This window comes from Canis aureus, chromosome 10 (genome assembly GCF_053574225.1).
Source record: "Canis aureus isolate CA01 chromosome 10, VMU_Caureus_v.1.0, whole genome shotgun sequence".
NCBI lineage: Eukaryota > Metazoa > Chordata > Mammalia > Carnivora > Canidae > Canis > Canis aureus.
This window is the reverse complement of record NC_135620.1, coordinates 4,952,125-4,969,349: the sequence shown is the minus strand read 5'-3', so window position 1 is coordinate 4,969,349 and position 17,225 is coordinate 4,952,125. Positions and strand designations below refer to the sequence as shown.

At 40.1% G+C, this 17,225-nt stretch overlaps 1 long non-coding RNA gene across 1 annotated transcript in view; it reads right to left on the bottom strand.

The window, feature by feature from the left end:
- LOC144321567 (uncharacterized) overlaps positions 1-16,947 on the bottom strand; it is an 87,014-nt gene extending 70,067 nt beyond the window's left edge. The window contains exon 1 of the long non-coding RNA XR_013387170.1: positions 16,751-16,947. This is a non-coding gene — a long non-coding RNA (uncharacterized LOC144321567). The remainder of the gene's footprint in view (positions 1-16,750) is intronic.
- Positions 16,948-17,225: the final 278 nt, after the last annotated feature.

The window sequence follows — 17,225 nt, the reverse complement described above, 5'->3', positions numbered from 1 at the left end:
TACAAAGCAGAAGGTGGACAGGTAACGTTTCGAAGAGAGAAACAAGAGCATACCCCCCCTCCCGCCTGATCTCAGGTACGTGCTCACTCCAATGGCTGTTTGACAGCTACTTGAGACTGCTCAGTTGAAGAATTCTACTTGTGATCCCTCTGGAAATAGATATGGACTTCTGGTTATTAGTATTGAAACAGAGCACACAAGTCGCCCACTAAATCTCCACTCACAGAGGCCAGGAGGCTAACGCCAGAGATAAATAAACACAACCTTGATCATACGAAGCTTCTTAACTGACAAAATATAAACACAAATTGGGCCACGGTGCTCTAAGACTTCAAAGAATAACAAAATCAATCTCAATAAGTCATTATGTCTCAGGAGAAATGGTCTGCCTCTCCTCTCTACTCTCAAGTGAACACAGATTTCTCAGCAATTCAAGGACTGATGAGCCAGTTGGTAGATTTTTCCCAGCTTATTTCTCATCTCCCCTGCTGCCTTTTGCTCCTGCAAACCTGAACGTCCATTCATCTGCTTTTTCCTCTGCTCTCTGAAAGGTGCAGCAAGAATGAATACAGGACTACAACCTCTGAGGCCTATCAGCCAAATCCTGTGAAGTCTGGGTTTAGACAAAGGAGCCAGCAGAACACTCAACCCACACCTCCAGCAAGCTACTGTTTGGGGAAGAAGAATTTCCTCTGCCCTTTAAGGTCCTTCTAGCTAGACCATGAATCAAATTGACATGAGACTGATTAATAAGAGAAAATCAAATTTAATAGCATATGTATGGGGAATCCACACAGACATGGCAATTCCAAAGACAGGAAACATGATACTTACAAGAGCCAAGGAGAGGGGTGGGGTCTGAGGATACAAATGGAGAAAGACCAGTAGTAGCAGGGAGGTGAGAGGAGATGTTGGGAAAATGAAGGAGTTGCCCTGTTTTGTAGATAATGGTTTCTTCTTCCCTTAAAGGGAATGCCTGGTTTTCTTTTCTTTTCTTTTTATTTTATTTAAACTCAATTTGCCAACATATAGTATAACACCCATCCCAATGTTCACAGCAGCAATGTCCACAACAGCCAAACTGTGGAAGCAGCCAAGATGTCCTCCGATAGATGAATGGATAAAGAAGATGTGGTGTGTATATATATATATATACACACACACACACATTTATATATATGAAGGTCTGTTAATAGCTCTCTTCCTGGTACAAGCAGGCAGTTGAGGGGGAGGTAAAGAGCTTTTCCTGAATCTGCTGGGTTTTGATTGCTTTTAACTGAGAATAAAGTTCAACATCAAAGTGGCTTATCTTGAGGCAGCCTGCCCTTGGCCCCTACAATACAGATTTCCTCAAAAGTTTACAGCACATGCATCGCTACTGATCCTGTGATTGCTTGCTGAGATCTAGGACATGCCCACTACCCTGAAGGATCTGCAAATGCTCCTACAGAAACCTAGCAGGGGAGGGGATGCTGAAGAGAAACCATGTTGCCAGGCCACTTCTAGTATCCTAGCCAAGGAAGATCCCACAGATGAGGCTGTGTGTAGCTGAGGCAGGAGTAAGGAGCTGACAAATCATGAAAAACTATCATGTAAACGACTCATGAGAAAATAGAAATAACATATTGAAAGGGGAAATTTTATTTTTTTTAATTTTTTTGGAGTTCAGTTTGCCAACATATAGCATAACACCCAGTGCTCATCCCGCCAAGTGCCCCCTCTCAGTGCCCATCACCCAGTCACACTCCAACCCCCCGCCCACCTCCCCTTCCACTATGAAGGGGGAAATTTTAAGACAGAAAACCAGAGTAGTCATATAGGACTATCCAGATCATTTTTCCTCCTCTTGTCCAACAACCCAAACCCTCTCCACACCCTGTACCAGTGGCCAGGAGACTCAGAGGTGAGTAATAATCACAAAAAGAACCAACCTGGACATGTGTATTTAAAATTTGCAAAAAAGGGGGGGGGGCGGAGTCGAGGGAGAGGTAGAATAAAATACAAACAATAGGCAAGCAGAGAACACATTTAAAGGGGGAACTGCCAAAAAGAAACCCAGAAAGGATTCAGAGTAATAGCCATTTATAGCCACAAAGAAATTACAGAAAGCTTACTGATTATTTAAAAGAGCTCAAAGAAGAGATTATATAGTCCAAAGAAGAAATTGTGAGTTCATATGAATGGATGAAAAGCAAGCAGGTAGAATCAGAGAGAGAAAGGGAAAGAAAGGTGAAAATATGACAAAGAAAAGCCACACATATACTCGGTCCAATATAAGCATAATTTATGTTCATTACTCAAGCTGGAATAGATGAGAAAAAGTTACAGAAATACCTAGAATTTAAGATTGCAAAATAGGAGGTGGGACAAGATCGCGGAGGAGTAGGGTCCCCAAGTCACCTGTTCCCACCAACTTACCTAGATAACTTTCAAATCATCCTGAAAACCTATGAATTCGACCTGAGATTTAAAGAGAAAATAGCAGGAATGCTACAGAGAGAAGACTTCGCTCTTCTAACAAGTACAACTCATTTTTAGCCACTCTGCACTGAGCAAAATGACTAGAAAGAAGAACTCACCACAAAAGAAAGAATCAGAAACAGTACCCTCTCCCACAGAGTTACAGAATTTGGATTACAATTCGATGTCAGAAAACCAATTCAGAAGCACAATTATAAAGCTACTGGTGGCTCTGGAAAAAAGCATAAAGTATTCAAGAGATTACATGACTGCAGACTTTAGATCTAAACAGGCCGAAATTAAAAATCAATTAAATGAGATGCAATTCAGGGCAGCCAAGGTGGCTCAGCGGTTTGGCACCTGCCTTCAGCCCAGGACCTGATTGATCCTGGAGACCCGGGATCAAGTCCCATGTCAGGCTCCCTGCATGGAGCCTGCTTCTCCCTCTGCCTGTGTCTCTGTCTCTCTCTCTTTCTCTCTCTCTCTCTCTCCCTGTGTGTGTGTGTCTCTCATGAATAAATAAATAACATCTTTTAAAAAAGAGAAAAAAATGAGATGTAATCCAAACTGGAGGTCCTAAATGCTAGGGTTAATGAGGTAGAAGAAAGAGTGAGTAACATAGAAGACAAGTTGATGGCAAGGAAGGAAGCTGAGGAAAAAAGAGAAAAACATTTAAAGGCCAAGAAGAAAGGTTAAGGGAAATAAATGGCAGCCTCAGAAGGAAAAATCTATGTTTAATTGGGGTTCCAGAGGGCGCCAAGAGGGACAGAGGACCAGAAAGCATATTTGAACAAATCATAGCTGAGAACTTCCCTAATTTGGGGAGGGAAACAGGCATTCAGATCCAGGAGATAGAGGTCCCCCCACAAATCAATAAAAACTGTTCAACACCTCAACATTTAATAGTGAAACTAGCGAATTCCAAAGATAAAGAGAAAATCCTTAAAGCAGCAAGAGACAAGAGATCCCTAAATTATATGGAGAGAAATATTAGATTAACAGCAGACCTCTCCACAGAGACCTGGCAGGCCAGAAAGGGCTGGCAGGATATATTCAGGGTCCTAAGTGAGAAGAACATGCAGCCAAGAATACTCTATCCAGCAAGGCTCTCATTCAGAATAGAAGAAGAGATAAAGAGCTTCCAGGATACACAGAAACTGAAAGAATACGTGACCACCAAACAAGCTCTGCAAGAAATATTAAGGGGGACCCTGTAAAAGAAAGAGGAAGCCCAAAGAAATAATCCACAAAAACAGGGACTGAATAGGTATTATGATGACACTAAATTCATATCTTTCAATAGTAACTCTGAACATGATCCCATCAAAAGATGCAGGGTTTCAGAGTGGATAAAAAAGCGAGTCCCATCTGTTTGCTGTCTACAAGAGACTTATTTTAGACCTAAGGACACCTACAGCCTGAAAATGAAAAGTTGGAGAACCATTTACCATTCAAATGGTCCTCAAAAGAAAGCTGGGATAGCGCTGAGCAGGGTCCTGAGGTGGGGCTCAGTCCAAGGCCCCATGATATCAAGACCTGAGCTAAAATCAAGAGTCAGAGGCTTAACCAACTGAGCCACCGAGGTGCTAAATAGTCCTAAATAGCAGACCTTTGAAAAGTTTTTTCCTTTTTTTTTTTTTTTTTTTTTTTTTAGTAACAAAGCAAATGTATTGTTTTTATTTTTCTGTGGTTTTTTTTGGGGGGGTTCATATATTTTTTATTTTATTTTATTATAACATCAATATAATAACATTATTTATATTTTTATTAACATTTTTCCATGTTTTCATACAGACCTAATTGTTTCAATATATGTATTTTGACGATTAGAGATAGCATCGATCTATTTAAGCATCCCTGATTAAGGGAAGTCATTTCCCCCTTTTCTCTGCATCAAGCTATGCTGCGTTGTGTATTCTTATACAGAAAACTCTTAAGCTTTTTGGTCCATTATCAGGCTCTTCTGTAATCAGGTTCCTTGATTGCAGGAAACAGAAATATAGACGTATTAGCTATCTGCTAAGAAAGAACTTAACTGATATTATTATGATCTTCTACTATTTAAAAATCTAAAACATAATTGTTCTACATATATAAAGTTAATGCTACCTTGAAATACATTTAAACATGATGAATAAAGGACAGATTATTAAATAAAGTAAAAAAAGAAAGAAAGAAAGGAAGCTGGGGTAGCAATCCTCTTATCAGATAAATTAAAGTTTATCCCAAAGACTGTAGTAAGAGATGAAGAGGGACACTATATCATACTTAAAGAATCTATCCAACAAGAGGACCTAACAATCATGAATATTTATGCCCCTAATGTGGGAGCTGCCAAGTATATCAATCAATTAATAAGCAAAGTAAAGACATACTTAGAGGGGATCCCTAGGTGGCTCAGCAGTTTAGCGCCTGCCTTTGGTCAAGGGCGTGATCCTGGAGTCCCGGGATCAAGTCCCACATCGAGCTCCTTGCATGGATCCTGCTTCTCCCTCTGCCTATGCCTCTGCCTTTATGTGTGTGTGTGTGTGTGTCTCATGAATAAATAAATAAAATCTTTAAAAAAAAAAGACATACTTAGATAATAATACACTAATAGCAGGAGACTTCAACATGGCACTTTCTGCAAAGGACAGATATTCTAAGCACAACATCTCCAAAGAAACAAGAGCTTTAAATGATACACTGGACCAGATGGATTTCACAGATATAGACAGAACTCTACATCCAAACGCAACTGAATACACATTCTTCTCAAGTGCACATGAAACTTTCTCCAGAATAGACCACATACTGGGTCACAAATCAGGTCTCAACAGATACCAAAAGATTGGGATTGTCCCCTGCATATTTTCAGACCATAATGCTTTGAAGCTTGAACTCAATCCACAAGAAGAAATTTGGAAGAAACTCAAACACGTGGAGGTTAAAGAGCATCCTGCTAAAAGATGAAAGGGTCAACCAGGAAATTAGAGAAGAATTAAAAAGATTCATGGAAATAAATGAGAATGAAGGTACAACTGTTCAAAATATTTGGGATACACCAAAAGCAGTCCTAAGAGGGAAATACATCACAATACAAGAATCCCTCAAAAAATTGGAAAAAACTCAAATATACAAGCTAACCTCACACCTAAAGGAATTAGAGAAAGAACAACAAATAAAGCCTACACCAAGCAGAAGAAAATAGTTAATAAAGATTTGGGCAGAACTCAATGAAATAGAGACCAGAAGAACTGTAGAACAGATCAACAAAACCAGGAGTTGGTTCTTTGAAAGAATTAATAAGATAGATAAGCCATTATCCAGCCTTATTAAAAAGAAAAAAGACTCAAATTAATAAAGTCACAAATGAAAAAGGAGTGATCACCACCAATACCAAGGAAATACAAATGATTTTAAAAACTTATTATGAAAAAAATAAATTAATTAAAAATTAAAACTTATGAGCCAATAAATAGGCAATCTAGAAGAAATGAACACATTTCTGGAAAACCACAAACTACCAAAACTGGAACAGGAAGAAATAGAAAACCTGAACAGGCCAATAACTAGGGAGGAAATTGAAGCAGTCATCAAAAATCTCCCAAGACACAAAAGTCCAGGGCCAGATGGCTTCCCAGGGGAATTCTATCACACATTTAAAGAAGAAATAATACCTAGTCTACTAAAAATGTTCTGAAAGATAGAAAGGGATGGAATCTTCCAAACTTGTTTTATGAGGCCAGCATCACCTTAATGCCAAAACCAAAGACCCCAACAAAAAGGAGAATTATAGACCAATATCCCTGATGAACACAGTTGCAAAAATTCTCAACAAGATACTAGCCAATAGGATCCAACAGTACATTAAGAAGATTATTCACCATGACCAAGTGGGATTTATCCCCGGGATGCAAGGCTGGCTAAACACTTGTAAGGCAATCAATGAGAACAAGAGAAAAAACAAGAACCATATGATCCTCAATAGATGCAGAGAAAACATTTGACAAAATACAGCATCCATTCCTGATCAAAACTCTTCAGAGTGTAGGGATAGAGGGAACATTCCTCAATATCTTAAAAGCCATTTATGAAAAGCCCACAGCGATATCATTCTCAATGGGGAAAAACTGAGAGCCTTTTCTCTAAGATCAGGAACATGACAGGGATGCCCATTCTCACCAATGTTATTCAACATAGTACGAGAAGTCCTAGCCTCAGCAATCAGGAAACAAAAAGAAATAAAAGGCATTCAAATTGGCAAAGAAGTAGTCAAACTCCCCCCTTTGCAGATGACATGATACTGTACATAGAAAACCCAAAAGACTCCACCCCAAGATTGCTAGAACTCATACAGCAATTTGGCAGTGTGGCAGGATACAAAATCAATACCCAGAAATCAGTGGCATGTCTATACACTAGCAGTGAGACTGAAGAAAGAGAAATTAAGGAGTCAATACCATTTATAATTGCACCCAAAGGCATAAGATACCTAGGAATAAACCTAACCAAAGATGTAAAGATTCTATACCCTAAAAACCACAGAACACTTCTGAAAGAAATTGAGGAAGACACAAAGAGATGGAAAAATATTCCAAGCTCATGGATTGGCAGAATTAATATTGTGAAAATGTCAATGCTACCCAGGGAAATTTACACATTCAATGCAATCCCTACAAAATACCATGGACTTTCTTCAGAGAGTTGGAACAAATCATCTTAAGATTTGTCTGGAATCAGAAAAGACCCCAAATAGCCAGGGAAATATTGAAAAAGAAAACCAATGCCAGGGTCATCACAATGCTGGATTTCAAGTTGTACCACAAAGCTGTGATCATCAAGACAGTGTGGTACTGGCACAAAAACAGACACATAGATCCATGGAACAGAATAGAGAACCCAGAAATGGGCCCTCAACTCTATGGTCAACTAATATTTGACAAAGCAGGAAAGACTATCCACTGGACAAAGGACAGTCTCTTCAATAAATGGTGCTGGGAAAATTGGACAGCCACGTGCAGAAGAATGAAACTAGATCATTCTCTTACACCAGACACAAAGATAAACTCAAAATGGATGAAAGATCTAAACGTGAGACAAGAATCCATCAAAATCCTAAAGGAGAACACAGGCAACACCCTTTTTGAACTTGGCCACAGCAACTTCTTGCCAGATACATCTATGAAGGCAAGGGAAACAAAAGCAAAAATGAACTATTGGGACTTCATCAGGATAAAAAGCTTCTGCACAGCAAAAGAAACAGTCAACAAAACTCAAAGACAACCTACAGAATGGGAGAAGATATTTGCAAATGACCTATCAGATAAAGGGCTAGTATCCAAGATCTATAAAGAACTTATTAAACTCAACAACAAAGAAACAATCCAATCATGAAGTGGGCAAAAGACCTGAACAGAAATCTCACAGAGGAAGACATAGACATGGCCAACAAGCACGTGAGAAGATGCTCTGCATCACTTGCCACCAGGGAAATACAAATCAAAACCACAATGAGATACCACCTCACACCAGTGAGAATAGTGAAAATTAACAAGATAGGAAACAGCAAATGTTGGAGAGGATGCGTAAAAGGGGAACCCTCCTGCACTGTTGGTGGGAATGTGAACTGGTGCAGCCACTCTGGAAAACTGTGTGGAGGTTCCTCAAAGAGTTAAAAATAGATCTGCTGTACAACCCAGCAATTGCACTGCTGGGGATTTACCCCAAAGATACAGATGCAGTGAAACACCAGGACACCTGCACCCCGATGTTTCTAGCAGCAATGTCCACAATAGCCAAACTGTGGAAGGAGCCTCGGTGTCCATCGACAGATGAATGGATAAAGAAGCTGTGGTCTAGGTATACAATGGAATATTCCTCAGCCATTCGAAACAACAAATACCCACCATTTGCTTTGACGTGGATGGACCTGGAGGGTATTATGCTGAGTGAAGTGAGTCAATCAGAGAAGGACAAACATTATATGGTCTCATTCATCTGGGGAATATAAAAAATAGTGAAAGGGAATAAAGGGGAAAGGAGATAAAATGAATGAAAATATCAGTGAGGGTGACAGAACATGAGAGACTCCTAACTCTGGGAAACGAACAAGGGGTAGTGGAAAGGGAGGTGGGTGGGGGGATGGGGTGACTGGGTGACGGGCACTGAGGGGGGCACTTGACAGGATGAGCATTGGGTATTATGCTATATGTTGGCAAATCGGACTCCAATAAGAGAAATACAAAAAAATAAGTATGCAAAATAACATATTTGGAATACATATATTAGGGAAATATATATAATAAGGAAAAAGAAAGTACACGTAGGTAGGAAAAGATTAATAAAGTCTTTAAAAGCTAACTTAAGGAAAGGGAAAATACAAACCGTAGAAAGGATAAACAAAACAAAAGCTCTAAAAAAGAAAGTGAATTAAACACTTTATTTTAGCCATATGATTTCACTCATATAATGGAATTCAAGAAACAAAACAGGTGAACATAGGAAAAGGGGGTGAAAAAAGAAGAAGAGAGAGCTAAACATAAAGGATTCTTAAGGACAGAACAAACAGGGTTGGTGGAGGGAGGGAGGTGGGGGATGGGCTAGATGCCGGATGGGCATTACGAAGGCACTTGTGATGAGCATGAGCACTGGGTGTTGTATGTAAGTGATGAATCACTAAATTCTACTCCTGAAACCAATATTACACTATATGTTAACTAACTAGAATTTAAATAAGAACTTAAAATTTTTCTTATTTTTTAAGTAATCTCTATACACAATGTGGGGCTCAAACTCACAACCCCAAGATCAAGAGTCTCATGCTCCACCAACTAGGCCAACCAAGCACTCCAAAGAGAAAATGAATTAAATCAACCCCTCTAAAAGGGGGAATACAAAAATAACAATACTGGTTACTATAAAGTATAGAAGAGATTGGAAGACTTAAAAAAGAACATCATCTGCAATTCTTTATCAACAGTTTTGAAAAGCTAAGGGACATGGATAGTTTTCTAGCAAAATAAACATAATTGGTACCGAAAGGCAATTTTTAAGATCAGCCATTTAAGAAAGATGCTTGCTGAAGGTTATTTTTATGTGTGAGCTTTGTAGGCAAGCTAAAATAAAACTTTACAAAACAGTTTCTAGTCTTGTAACAGTTAAACTGTTTCAGACAACAGCACAAAAGGAGACTTATTTATAAAGTTAATATCACCTTAACACTAATATTAATTAATGTAAACCCCACTCATAAATACAGATACAAAAATTCAAAACAAAATATTATCTGCTAAAATACAGAGGTATATAGAAATAACAAGACACCATGACCAAGAAATATGTTATTGGGGGAATGTAAAGACATTTAGGAAACCAGTGCCATGCATTACATCATCAAATGAAGGAAGGAAAGCTTATAAAATCCAACAGTCATTTTGGATAAAAACTCGGGTCAGATAGGAATAGGGGGAAAGCCCTGAAACATGACAAAGACAATCTACCAAAATCAATACTGACATGTCACATGTACGTTAGTATTTCTCCTGAAATCAAGAAAATTTTTTAAGATTTTATATATTTATTTGGCAGAAAGAGAGCGTGCACACATGCACATGCATGAGTGGAGGGAGAGGCAGAGGGAGAAGCAAACTCCCCACTGAGCAGGGAGCCTAACGTGGGGCTCGATCTCAGGACCCTAGGATCCTGACCTGAGCAGACGCTTAACTGACTGAGCGTCCCAGGCACACCCATGAAATGTTTGAATGTACAACTCAAAAAGCTATACCAGGTGCTATGAAAAAGAGTGAATGATTTTTTTTAAGATTTTATTTATTTATTTATTTATTTATTTATTTATTTGAGACACACAGAGAGAGAGAGAGAGAGGCAGAGACACAGGCAGAGGGAGAAGCTGGCTTCTGACATGGGACTCGATCCCAGGTCTCCAGGATCATGCCCTGGGCTGAAGGTGGTGCTAAACCACTGAGCCACCCAGGCTGCCCAAGAGTGAATGATTGATTCTGATACATGTATCAAAGAAATTTTTAGGTTTCAAGCACCTAAAAAAAATTGCATAAACATTTACACCTATAAAGCAAGTCCTATAGAGCAAAAAACAATCAGATTATTGCTAGTGACGTTCACAAACTTCCAAGGGAAAGAAAGTTTGACTTAAGACTTCCTCTTGCATAAAAAGGCATTTTCAATGTATGGAAGAATTAGGGATTCTGGTTCCAAACACTCATTTTTACAAATACACATGTGCACACACACACACATATGTACACATGCACAGGCATACACTCATATATGTGCAAACACAACATCACACATGCCATGTACATACATACGGACATGCATATACATGTATGTCTTCATTTTTCCAAATCAAAACCCCTATGGCATAGGGTTCACCAAATATTAAGTACATTCTTTCTGAATGAGCCTTTTGAGTGATTCTGTTTTTCTTTTATGACCTGAATTTCTTATCAAGTTTGTTTCCTTTTTGCAAAACCAATAAAGTCCACTGACTGCAAAATGAAAAATAAGACGAGTAAAATGAGAAGAGAAAGAGAGAACAATTAGCATCACCATGATGAGTTTTCCATTATAATGTGTATAATGCGTCCGCCAGATGAGTCAAAGAAAACACAATAATGGAGTTTCCATTCTGTAAATTTGATTTCACTACAGGAAACACGAGCCGAGACAGCCATTCCAATCACTTAATGGGCATCCCTGCTTTCTCTTTATTCAATAAGACCAGTTAAAGCTGGAGAAGGTCTCCCATCTCCTGTCCACGTTTCCTGTGTATATTCTCCTGGGTTCTTTCAGTTCAGGATTAAATGACTCAAGCATGAGGGTTTCATCTATTTCCCAATATAGAAGTCAACTGTTGTCTCTCTGGGATGACAGATGCACTACAAATGTGTGGAGAGGCCATCTGTGCCTTACTGAGCTCTAGAAGGACCTCCCAGCCACACCACAGCTCACTGGACTCTGACTAAGCAACAGTGGTGCCATAGATGGGACTCATCAATGGGTATTTCCAGTCACAAGAAGAAAATCTAGGAAGCACATCTCAGCACTCATACACCCTTGGGGAAGCTGCCTTGCTAACGGTATATAGCAGCCTGTGAAATTATAAATGGTAACTCAAGAAAAAGAGATGTGCCGATTCCTCCCTTGCCCTACTTTACATGGAAATAGACTCCAAAGCCTGCTGCCCGAGATCCCACCTCCATTTCCAGCTCACTCTGCATCTCCTTCCTAAATCACACACACACACACACACACACACACACACACACATACACAAGGATGCCCATACTCACAGATGCCCATACTCACACGCACACACCCCACAGAGGCAGCTGCCTTCCTGAGAAGCAGAGTGGCCAACAGGGCTCCGATGGGCCAACAGTTGCTTTCTGGGTAAGGACGGGGCATGTCACAAGGACACAGGCATCGGCCTCTAGGAAAGGGCTACCTCGAGCCAAATATGAGACAAATCCAAGACAATTTTAAGTGCCGAAATAATTAAAGGCATTAATAAATTACAAGCCTCTGGTGGGGAAATGGGACTCAGTGAGTCTATCATGATAACAAACAAGGCAAGAATGATGTGGCAGGGGGATCCCTGGGTGGCTCAGCGGTTTAGCGCCTGCCTTCAGCCCAGGGCATGATCCTGGAGTCCTGGGATCGAGTCCCACATCAGGCTCCCTGCATGGAGCCTGCTTCTTCCTCTGCCTGTGTCTCTGCCTCTCTCTCTCTCTCGTCTCTCATGAATAAATAAATAAAATCTTTAAAAAAAAAAAAAAAAAAGAATGATGTGGCAGGAGGGTGGACCCTCACTTGCAGAAGAATGCCAAGGACTGTGTGGTAAACATGGAGAGAATGTTGGAGTGAACAAATCATTATTTTGTAACCATCACAATAAAGATCAGTCAGGGCAGAATCACAAATGGATGCTAAACCTAGGAAGGAAGTTGCCAACGTTACAAGGAAAAATTTGCACACAATAAAATGCATCCATCATTGGTTAGAGTTTGAGGAGTTGCAACAAATTTACACACCTCTGTAGCCATCACTAAGATCAAGATTAAAATATTTTCCATCACCTTAAAAATTCCCATGTGCCCCTTTGCAATCAACACCCCCCACATTCCTGGCCTCAGGCCAGCAGCAATGTGCTTCCTCTCACTAGATATTAGTTTCCGTTGTCTAGAATTTCACATAACTGGAATCATACAGTACAACATTCTTTGGTCCCCGGCTTCTTTCATGGAACACATTCAGGTCCCTGGCTGTTGACATTCATACATTCTGTTGCACACATCAGAATGTTATCCAGGGATCCCTGGGTGGCGCAGCGGTTTAGCGCCTGCCTTTGGCCCAGGGCGTGATCCTGGAGACCCAGGATCGAATCCCACGTCGGGCTCCCGGTGCATGGAGCCTGCTTCTCCCTCTGCCTATGCCTCTGCCTCTCTCTCTCTCTCTCTCTCTCTCTCTCTCTCTGTCTCTCTGTGACTATCATAAATAAATAAAAAATAAATAAAATAAAAAGAATGCTGTCCCTTTTTATGGCTGAATCATATTCCATGGTGTGGATATGCCACAATTTGTATATGTGCTCACCTGTTGATGGACATTTGAGCTGTTTCCAGTTTGGGCCTATTATGAACAAGGCCACCATGTCTATTTGTGCACAAGTCTTGGTATGGACATATCCTTTAATTTCTTTTGGACAAATAACAGAGCAAAATTGTAGGGCACGTGGAAGTTTTCTAAAAAAACTTCCAGAAATTCGGCAAAGGGATTTACACCATTATAACTCTCCCACAGTTAAAAACAAAAACAAAAACAAAAACACTCCCACAGTGATGTATGAGAATTATAGTTGCTATGGATCCTTGGTATTGTCACTGTTTGTTTTTCTGTAGCTATTTCCAGAGGGTGTATAGGGAGTCAACTTTGGTGAAGAGCAGGGTACGTGCATGGTCTGAAAATGTCTCACCACAGATTGCTTATGAGGATCCAGGGCAAATAATAGTATCTAGACAGTGGAGAAATCAGGCAATACTGATCAAAACCACCATAAATGAAAGGAAGTGGAGACTGCGTGTCTCTGGATGACATACCCTGAGAAGGACATGATATCACTTTTGTAATATTCTGAAGGAGGTGGGGCAGGAGGCGGGAGGTGGTGTCAGTGCATAACCCAAAACTAACCATGGCAAAACATACACAAACCCTCCATGCAGAATGTTCTGCTTTGAAAGGGGCTGGCATTCTTCAACATTTCAATGTCGTAAAAGAAAAATAAAGACTGAGGAACTGTTCCAGATTGGGGAATCCTAAAAAGATCAAATAATTAAATGCATTACTTTGTCCTAAACTGGACCTTGTAAGACAGGGGGAAGGTACATGCATATGCACAGAAATATACAAAAGGCCTTTTTGGCAAAATTGCATTGTGAGAAGGGAGATTAGGTAAAAGTTTTGGGTCACTGTGAAATCAACTGAGATTGATCCCTGTACTGTGAAAATATAATAGTTTCATTCTTAGGAAATCTACAGTAAGGTACTTAGGGATAAACAATTATACTCTACACAGCTTTCAATTGGTTCCAAAATTAGATGATAGATAGATGATAGATATAGATAGATAGATGATAGATAGATAGATAGATAGATAGATGATAGAATAAAGATAGACAGAACAAATGACAAAGCAGATAGATCAAAATGGCCTAAAATGTTAACAAGAGGTGAATCTGGGCAAAGGGTGTAATAAAATTCTTTGTACTATCTCTATACTTTTCCTGTTTGAATGTACTTACAAATTTTTAAAAATTTAAGTAAACTCCACACCCAGCCTGGAGCCCAACATGGGGCTTGAACTCACAACCCTGACATCATCAAGACCTGAGCTGAGTTGAAGAATCAGATGTTTGCAATGTCCACAATTGCCAAACTATGGAAAGAGCCCAGATGTCCATCAAGAGATGCATGGATAAAGAAGATGATATATATATATATATATATATATATTAGCCATCAAAAAGAATGAAATTTTGCCATTTGCAATGACATGGATGGAACTAGAGGGTATTATGCTAAGTGAAATAAGTCAGTCAAAGACAAATACCATATGATTTCACTCATGTGGAACTTAAGAAACAAAACAGATAAGCATAGGGGAAGGGAAAGAAAAATTAAAAAATATGAAAATGGAGAAGGAGGTAAACCATAAGAGACGTTGAACTCTACGAAACAAACAAAGGGTTGCTGGAGAGGAGGTGGCTGGGGGATGGGCATTAAGGAGCACATGTGATGTAATGAGCACTGGGTATTATATGCAACTGATGAATCACTGAATTCTACCTCTGAAACTAGCAATACAGTATATGTTAAGTAAATTGAATGTAAATAGAGAAAAAAATTAAAACATAAAAAAGTCAGATGCTCAACCAACTGAGCCACCCAGGTGTCCCCAAATTTAAAAATAAATTAAGTAGCTAAGCCAGGTTAGATCAAAATGGCACCTACTTTGTCTCATATCTAAAATCTCTAGAAATTAGAAAAGAGAAAAAGATAAGACTTTTTTAAAAAATCAATAACAGCCATAAGAAAAAATAAGAAGAAACATGTGTGGACCAAAATTGGTGATGGTCCTAAATAATACTAAGCAAAGTAGAATAGAAGTCATCACTCAAAACAAAAACATGAACTTTCCAGTCCTCCCTGCAAACACCAAAATCCAGATCTAAATAATGGCCAGCCAATTTCAAGTTAGATGTAAATACATAAAAGCAAACCCTGAAATCTTAGACCATAGCCCAGGTTCCAAGGAGGGACCATTTACAAACTCCAGAATGCTCAGCGATGGTGAAAACTCAGCCCTGTCCTCTGTCCTATTAAGAGGTGAAGCTCTTCCATGGGTCCTGACCCGTCCCCTGGCCACAGTTAACACCCAAGAGCCCAGAGGCCCCATCACCAACAGGAACCACTGTAGGGCCCCAGGGAATGAATAGCCTCTGTTCAGAACAGCTATTTATTTTAGTGACATCTGCTCTGCTATATGGTGCTGCTCTCTCAAAACCTCTCCGATCCCCGTATCTCTCATCTCTAGGGGGGTCTTACCCCCATTGACTTACTATCCTGCCTGCTTCTCCATGACAAAGCCATCACTAGACAGTTGACTAACCCCACATGTGGCCAAACCTGTCCTGTTTCTGCCTAGGCCTCTTCCTGAAGTCCCCTTTTACCCTGGTTCATGTACCCCCAAGACTCTTGACCTCAGACTTAGGTCTGCTAATTTGCCTCCCTTGTGAATACTTCCCATTTTTGGTTCTTGGCACAATAAATCATGTTTTTCCTCCACTTCCAGAAGTTATAAATCTTTCATTAGCAATTTATAACCATATCATCCTTTTCCGTTCTCAGAAGCCAACTTTTCTAATTTCACAGATAGCTGCATTGCTCTTCCAGAAGTCTCTTCAGGCCATAGCAAAGTTCTGGAGGCACCTCCAAAGTTCTGGAGGTCCTGAGTAGTCACTTCAGATTCCATTCAAAGATGAGCACCTTGGAACCTTTTTTAATTACAGATCTGGAAAGGTAAAAGGATCCCCTTCTCTCAATTTCTAGATATGTTATTTCATAATAAACAAGAAAGGAAGTATAACCAGGAACGGCAAATCATTCATTGGCCTGATTTTTAGTTTTACACTGGCTTCCAAACATCATACTGAGATGCAACTGAATCTAGTTGGCCTATATCCAGGCCACAGGTCATTTAAAACTAATGTCTACCACCCCCTGCATCAAGTCATCTGGTTTGTGCCTTGGTTCAGTTCTCTCTCCTAAGAGTGTAGACTCTGGTTCTTTGTAAGAGCAGCAATACAGGTTCATTTGTTCGGTAGAAATATCATGTGATGGGGGGCACCTGGGTGGCTCAGTCAGTTAAGTATCTGCCTTCCGCTCAGGTCAGGATCCCAGGGTCTTTGGGATTCCCTGCTCAATGAGAAGTCTGCTTCTCTCTCTCCCTCTGACCCTCCCCCTGCTTGTGCTCTTTCTTTTTCTCAAATAAATAAAATCTGGAAGGAAGGAAGGAAGGAAGGAAGGAAGGAAGGAAGGAAGGAAGGAAGGAAGGAAGGGAGGGAGGGAGGGAGGGAGGGAGGGAGGGAGGGAGGGAGGGAGGGAGGGAGGGAGGGAGTCTAATGTGATCACTTCCCCATTGTGCTAATCTGGGTTACACTCATAGTTGAAAATCAACCAAGCACCTATGATGAAGCACCATCTTACTCACATGCCAGTATTTCTCTTGAATGACAAGCCCTGAGAAGCACTCCAGAGGATCTGGACCTCTGCTAGCCTCCAACACGGGCCATACACCTGCTCTACTCAGCAACAGGATGCCTGCTGAGATGAACGTTCTAAAGCAAAGCAACAGAGATTTCAGAAAAGCATTTCCACCAGGTTTACCCTTTCTGGCTTGTTTTTCATGGCAACTGTAACAAAGCCAGATTCTAAGAGAATTCTAATAGAGTGGTATCAACAAAATGACATGAGACACAATGTGAAGCCCTTTTTTTTTTTCTAGTATTATGATGGCATCCCAAAATATCAATTAATGTGGGCTGGTATGATTCCTCCTTTAAGAGTTATTAGATAAAACTTATTAAAAAGGCTCATATGATGGGGGGTGGGGTATTTGACTCTCTACAAGGGTACTTTGAGATAGATGTTAAGTCTTCATTTTACAGGTAGAGGAAACCAAGGCT